The sequence below is a fragment of the Battus philenor genome, unplaced genomic scaffold, assembly GCF_028537555.1.
Source record: "Battus philenor isolate CCGP_79_NKW_IND1 unplaced genomic scaffold, ilBatPhil1.0.hap1 SCAF_2, whole genome shotgun sequence".
NCBI classification, from domain to species: Eukaryota; Metazoa; Arthropoda; class Insecta; order Lepidoptera; family Papilionidae; genus Battus; species Battus philenor.
This window is the reverse complement of record NW_027181682.1, coordinates 15,411,915-15,418,909: the sequence shown is the minus strand read 5'-3', so window position 1 is coordinate 15,418,909 and position 6,995 is coordinate 15,411,915. Positions and strand designations below refer to the sequence as shown.

At 32.2% G+C, this 6,995-nt stretch overlaps 1 non-coding gene across 1 annotated transcript; it reads right to left on the bottom strand.

Annotated features, from left to right (window-relative positions):
- Positions 1–4,714: 4,714 nt before the first annotated feature.
- TRNAN-GUU (transfer RNA asparagine (anticodon GUU)) lies at positions 4,715–4,788 on the bottom strand. Its single transcript has one exon. It is a non-coding gene; the product is annotated as a tRNA-Asn (tRNA).
- Positions 4,789–6,995: the final 2,207 nt, after the last annotated feature.

Genomic DNA, 6,995 nt, shown 5'->3' with positions numbered 1-6,995 from the left:
GAAATCTGCACTGCTTTGTACAGCACCCTGTCTCTCTTCAACCGTCCTATCACATGGAATGACGCGCAAATATCTCAGAGTCACTTTTGGCTCCACAAAAATGTACGTTCAGTCACGAACAAAGCCGACCTTTTCCTAAGCAGCCTTTATCCTCACTTGTCTTCCTCCAGCAAGATTTTCCTCCGAAACAAAGTTCACACCTTTATGCACATTCCTTCACAAGCTTTTACATTCATATATATACAAAAGAGTAAAACTATTCGGAATTCTAATTTTATATTCAGAATTTTTTTTAGTTCTCATTGATGATAAGTGAAGTTTAAATTACCAGCTACTAGGATAGCATTTTTGATAAGAGTCACAAAAAGGTATAGCAACTAATAAAACATTTTATTTCCACACACAGATCGGTTAGGGCGAACGTATTCGACAGGAGAGGTGCTAACAAAAACCTCTTTGTTACCGAGTTATGGCGGGAAAAACCTGAACACTAGCGCCATCTGTCCGCGACAGGGGCAAGATTTATCGCCCACTTTCGCGAAGAGAGCTACAACGTCGCCTTAGCCTCGCAAGGTTCTTAGAAAAAGAATTAAACAAACCGTCCATTTAAAAAAGACTGACAATTATTAATACGAAATGTAAATTTACAAATATATGTTTATATATATTTAATATAAATTCTTAGGTATGAATATATAGCTCTAAAGATATTCTGAGTGAAATTTCATTTCAACCTCAACTGTTCTTTATTCAATATACAATAGATTACATTTTCCGTGGTTATTAATTGAGTCTAGGGTCTTCGTCGAATGTAATGCTTCAGACCTGAAAATACATGAAAATAATTAGTGGGATTGTGTTTTTTGAATAAACATAAAAAGTTACCTAGTTAATAAATATTGTAATAATAATTCTGTCTACGAAGTTATTTACAGCATAGTGTCTTTTAGTAAAGAAACTTTCGTAGACAATTTATTTTAAAATAAACAGTGAATGTTTTTTGGAACGTTTTCTGGGATCATATTATTGAAGAGTCAAGTCATATCTTAAATACTATATAAATATTTCAAAAATTCATAAAAGCCTTTTTATAAATAATTATAAAGTATAAATTATCATTAGGAATACAAACCAGATCTTAATTGATGTTATCTTGGTTTGTATCAATTTGGGATAAATTCTTATAATAATTTAACTACACATTAAAAGAATTCCTTTTACACCGAACTACAATTTGTTAAGGGTCGCACCCATGGGGGTCCGATTAATAATCCAACTCACTCTTTCAATTAGCATTAGACGGAGACAGATGTATTTCCATAGTCAAACACGTATGTAATTACTTGATGGTCGTTTTAGGCGCCATATTTGTTTTGATACTAATTAAATCGGGTTCTCTTCTACATTTCTAATTGCTGGTGTGTTTGTAATGGTTTAAATTGACTTATTGCGGTGAATTTATGTGATTGTATTCGTTTAAATTAAAACCATTTGTATTTTAATACACAAATTATTATATTGATTTAGTGTGTCGTTATTTTTTGATGGTCTGTGAGGATACGTTTCTATTTTTAATTGCTTTTAATTTTTATAGCTAGTGTTTTTTTTTTTACAAAATTACGCTTTTACTAGGCGTAGACAGTTGAGAGAGGGTTGCCTCTATTTGTTACGGATTTTTCTTTCTTCTCCCAGCCGCGAGTCACAGTCGTGACGTTTTATCATTATTTACATTTTTTTTATCGGTAAATTTATACATACAATACAATTTGGAAATTTTACTCAATTATACATTAATTGGTACATCATTTTAAAGTCGCTGCCCAAGCGCTGAAGACCATTAAATGACTTGAGATTAAGAACAATGTGCCGGGCCAACTCATCAAAAGATTCTGCCGTAGATTTTTTCCTGAGGAGGTCCGGTCGGGCTATATTCGAATGTTGATGCGCGCTGTTAGCCGTTTTGGCTTTTACAGCTTCATCGGACTCAGGGCTCGCGGATCCGAAATCCGGTAAGTTCCGAAATCTGAGGAACGGTAAGTTGAACAGAGGTATATTAAAGTTTTTGCATAAGGTCACGTGGTCTTTTGAACTAGAATTGGGATCAGTAGTCAGAAGAATTGTGTTTGTGTGAACGGATTTTGCATTAAATAAAAAATTTAAAAAATTAAAATTTATCTGTGTGTGTAAAATTATGTTAATGATGTCGGTATACTCGACATCTCACTCCTTAAATAAATACTACTGAATCAATTTCTCTGACGAGTAGATTGAAGGATTTTATGTAATTATTTTCAAACTAAAATTATATACATTAGATATTATTAAAATAATATATCAAGTTAAGTCTCTCTTTAACCTTCCGCACCTGAATCTGAAACCTCACATTACTATTAAAGTTCTTATAATAAAAAAGAGCTTGCACAATGCCAGGCTTTTAGGGTGGAGTCATTTATCATGGCCATCCGTCACGTAATTGTTCGGTGGAGGTTTCGGGACCTATGTTTTAAATATATTCCACATGACGACTTTTAAAATGATTTACGAGTTCATACGTTGTTGCTAGATTAAATTTATATATTTTTTTAGTCTGGTTATATTATTTATTTATATATGAGGTACATGAAAATTGTTCACGTTTTTCTTTGTTATTCTATGCTTTTCTTTTATCCTTAATAAGATCTTTCGTTCATTCCTCCCTTGTTCTTCTCATTATTTTCCATTCCTTTCCATTCTTTGTTACTGTTCATACATCGTCTCTCTTACTTTGCCTACAGAAAATTGTAACAATTATTAATTGTTATATATTTTTATTTATTTTAGTATAATTTTATTTCTGTTATCTTTTTATCATTTACATTTCTATATCTCCATTTTTATTTCTAAATATTTAGTTTCTACAAAATTTTTATCTCTCTTCTATTGTTACAAATATACACCAAGAATTATAAAATATGAGTTTTCAGTCTGTCAATGATTCATTTACTAGAAATTATAGAGATATTACTCACAGAAACGTAAAGCCAAAAACTGTGGCAATCGATATCATTTAGAATAGGTTACATTAATGAAATATTAAAAATGTTCACAACTTCATTTATATATTCTCAACGAAGTAACAAATAGGTTATAGGACTTATAAAATAGTTCCGTGAAACTAATAATTAATATTTTAACACAAAAAAGAAGTCTCTAATATTTTAACACAAAAAAGAATCTCAGAGGCCTTCCTACGTGAATGTTCTACTGCTGAAATGAGCAGCTTTAAATGGAGTGTTTTTCAAAGCTCCCGCGACATTCCAGAGTTAGACCGGGATACTTTATGTATCGCCACATTGCGACATGGGGCCTAATCGGTGGAACCATAACGCATGTCTTGTTTGGCGCAATTTCCAACCCCAACTTGCATATTTGGACAACAACAAGCTCCGTTCCAAGCTCGACAAGCTCTACGGCTCTCTCAAAGTTGTCCTCGCTGGCGATCATCAGCGCGTTGTCAGCGTGGCTGATGCCGTGAACTGTGCCTAGAACTCATGGGTTCCATCATTCATGGCTCTGGTAGTTACATTATTGATTATACCGGAATGTATTGTTTTATTAAAAATGTTATAGTAGTACCAAAGTTCTGAATTTATTATTATGCTCTTATCAGTGGTTCAGAGCACGCAGAACAGATCCTAAGAGGTCATCGGAAGACGTAGGATGCAGAGCGTTTCCAACCGGTCCTATTTTTCTGGTCCTGTTACTCTCATGGCCCCTGCTATTGGAGGTCTCTTGTACCCCTAATTAGTTGGGATCGGGGTCTTTGTTTACAAATAAGTTTTTCAGATTCTTCATTATTTATTCTTCACTCACTATCACTCAATTTCTTTTATTCTTACCTTATTTCCATCACAATATCTTTCATTTTGTTTCTTCATTCCTTCTTGCTTTCATTGCCTTCCTTCCATCATCTTATTACTCTTAAGTGGCTAGGTACATTTTTTTATTCTTTTTTTTGTTATTTCGTTTCTTTATTTAAATAATCTATTTTTTTATCACAGTTTTCTTTGGGTTGTCCTTTTTTATACATTACTACACTTTTATTATTCTATTTTTTGTCTATTTTTCCTATTATTAATTGACTAGTTATTTTATGTGCAGTTTATTTGGTACCAACTTATCTATACTGTTTTGTTTCTTTTAACAGTAAACCGGTCCTTTTGGAAATTTATGGGGGAAGCTTGTATTTTATTTAAAGTTTCTCGAGTGGTAATCACAAGCTTGTAGACGCGGCGTGAGCAGGCCACTTAGTGAACTGACTACGTAGGTTCAGTCGATAGACACCAGCAGCGCGAGACCAGTCATCGTGATGATCTTTGGAGGAGGGCAGAGGATCTTGCAGAGGGCGTCTATCGGATAAAAATAAAAAGAATATTTAACATACATGACTTTAACCGAGTTAAAATGGAATTTTTAGAGACTATTGAAGTTTTTACGAAAAATAGAAATATTACTGTTGAATATTCGTATATTTTGATAAATGAAGAGAACAATAAATACAGTGAGTATTAATCATTGTATAAATATTATTTTGTGTATTCGTCGTTTATTTATAAAATTTATAACACACATTTTTGTAATTAAAGTGAAATGTATATGTATTTATTATGTATAATTTTACTTTCCAATCTTTGTTTTATATAGATATTTTCAAATGGCAAATTGACAAAATTTACGCCCCCGGGTGGGCTCGAACCACCAACCTTTCGGTTAACAGCCGAACGCGCTAGCCGATTGCGCCACGGAGGCGATATTATGACATACAAAATTAGTTTATATAATCTTAGTGACTTATAGCAGTGTCATAGAAGATGACATTGAAAAACATTACGGTACTGATAAAATGAACTTTGATCTATTATCAGTTTCATTCCTTGAACAGATATCCAATTTTAAATAACAATATATAAATCGATAAAATTTTATTTTTAATATATTCTGTTTATCGCAATTACTTACATTCTTTATTTACTTAGTGTTTTTTTCAAATCACTTTTAAACAGTAAATGTAGAAACGTATTCGTGTGTTTATTTTGACCAATGAATAAACAAAGGATCACTAAATCCTGCACAAAATCCTATAACAATAATTTAGTTACGGTGCCTTTCAAATAACATGCCAACGCTTTAATAGTTCTAGTAGCGTTTTACATTGATATCATTAAACATTAACATATGATAAAAAATTGTTATTATTTATAGATATCACATTTCATACAATATTTATAAGTCGCGTTTGGTGAATGGATAGTATGACCTACAAATGAAACATTGGAAGTGAAAATTAATTGATTCTCTAAGGCAAAAATACGAAAAAGTCTAATCATTTTTTCTATTCTTTATTAATGCTAATAATAATGATAATACTTTTAGTAGTTTCGTATCGTCGATCGAACCTGTATTCCGGCCTCAGGAGGTTTTCAATCAGAATTTTAAACAATGATCTAGTCACTAAATTGACTTCCTGCATTGAGCCTCCGATATAACCTACAAGCTTGAAGGGCCACGCAACCTTGTTAATTTAAACGGAACCTGCTAAGGCTGCTAAAGGTATTTTTATGCTTAGTTTCATTAGCTCGCTTAACACCTTCAAAGCTCTACGAAACCTAACACAATTAAGCTGCGAATACAACCATAAAAACGGTATTTAAAAAAGATATCAGAAATATTTAGATTCGATGAAAGTGTACGTTTTGATAGTACGCAGCTGAGTTTAATGACCATATTTAAATGAAAAAAAAATCTTTTCAAAGCTTTTATACAAAATCTTTTCTGTTTCATACAAAATCTATTCAACTTAATGACCCACTGTACTGAGGATATTAAATAAATATATAAAAATAAATAAAATCGTAAAGGCAAGCACGAATTAAGAGTGTAACTATTATATATCGAACTCCTTGATACTGAGTTACACTGCATAGAACTTCTATCCACACGATGGTTATGATCGTCTACCTTCTCAAAGCCACTTCCAACCAATTCTTTTGGTAATCTGTGGGGGAAGCCTATATCTAACAATGAACGTCCTGCAGCTCAAATTGATGTTAATTTTAGATTAAAATTAAGGCTAATTTCGCGTAGACTAGATAGGCACGAATTTAATATCTAGACCAGTATATTCAAGCCTTTTACGTACAGTGCAGCCTACTTTATCCACCTCGGCCTTTTGTTACATTATTATGCAACCTATAATAATATTATTTTGATATTAAAGCAAAAGGGATAAATTTGTATCAAGTCTATTTTCGAATTGCCCCCTTAACAATCAAATTGCCCACCTATGGGCAATACTAATCAAGACTATTAATTCTCAAAGTGGTCCTTTTGTACTCCCAGGGATCCACGAAAGAGTCAAGGGTAGTCTATGTTGGCGTGACAAAAAATGTGGGTTCACAATTCTTAGGCGTTGTTTTTGATAGTGAAGAACTAAATAGTTGGCTTGATTTTTGGATCACCTATCAAAGTAGGCAGATAATATTTTATGAAGCGCAGCGACTTACTTGTTAAAAGTCGCATATACCTATCCCCCGATTTACACGGTACTTGCTTTACACGTTTTCGCTTTTACACGGTTTTCCAAATAAGTTTTTTTTTTTTAATTACCGTTTTTATTACTATCTCTCATAATGTTCTGAAAAAATTTCTGCTTCAAATATCAAATCGGCACAATTAACTTCGAGTGATGAAAGTGAATTCGAACCTTTGATTCCCTAAAAAAGAATGAGAGTAATTTCCGATAGTGATAAAAAATAATAAAACACCTTTGGTTTTATTTTTTGTTCTTCTGTTTAATGTATTGTAATTAAATAAAAAAACAGTGTTTCCATATTATATTAAATATTTTAACTTGCCAGTGCATTTTATTTTTATTTCTGTGTACACCTAAAAATATTGAAAAAAAAACCACAACTGTTAAATAGCAAAATTATGCATTTTTCGATTTACACGGTTTT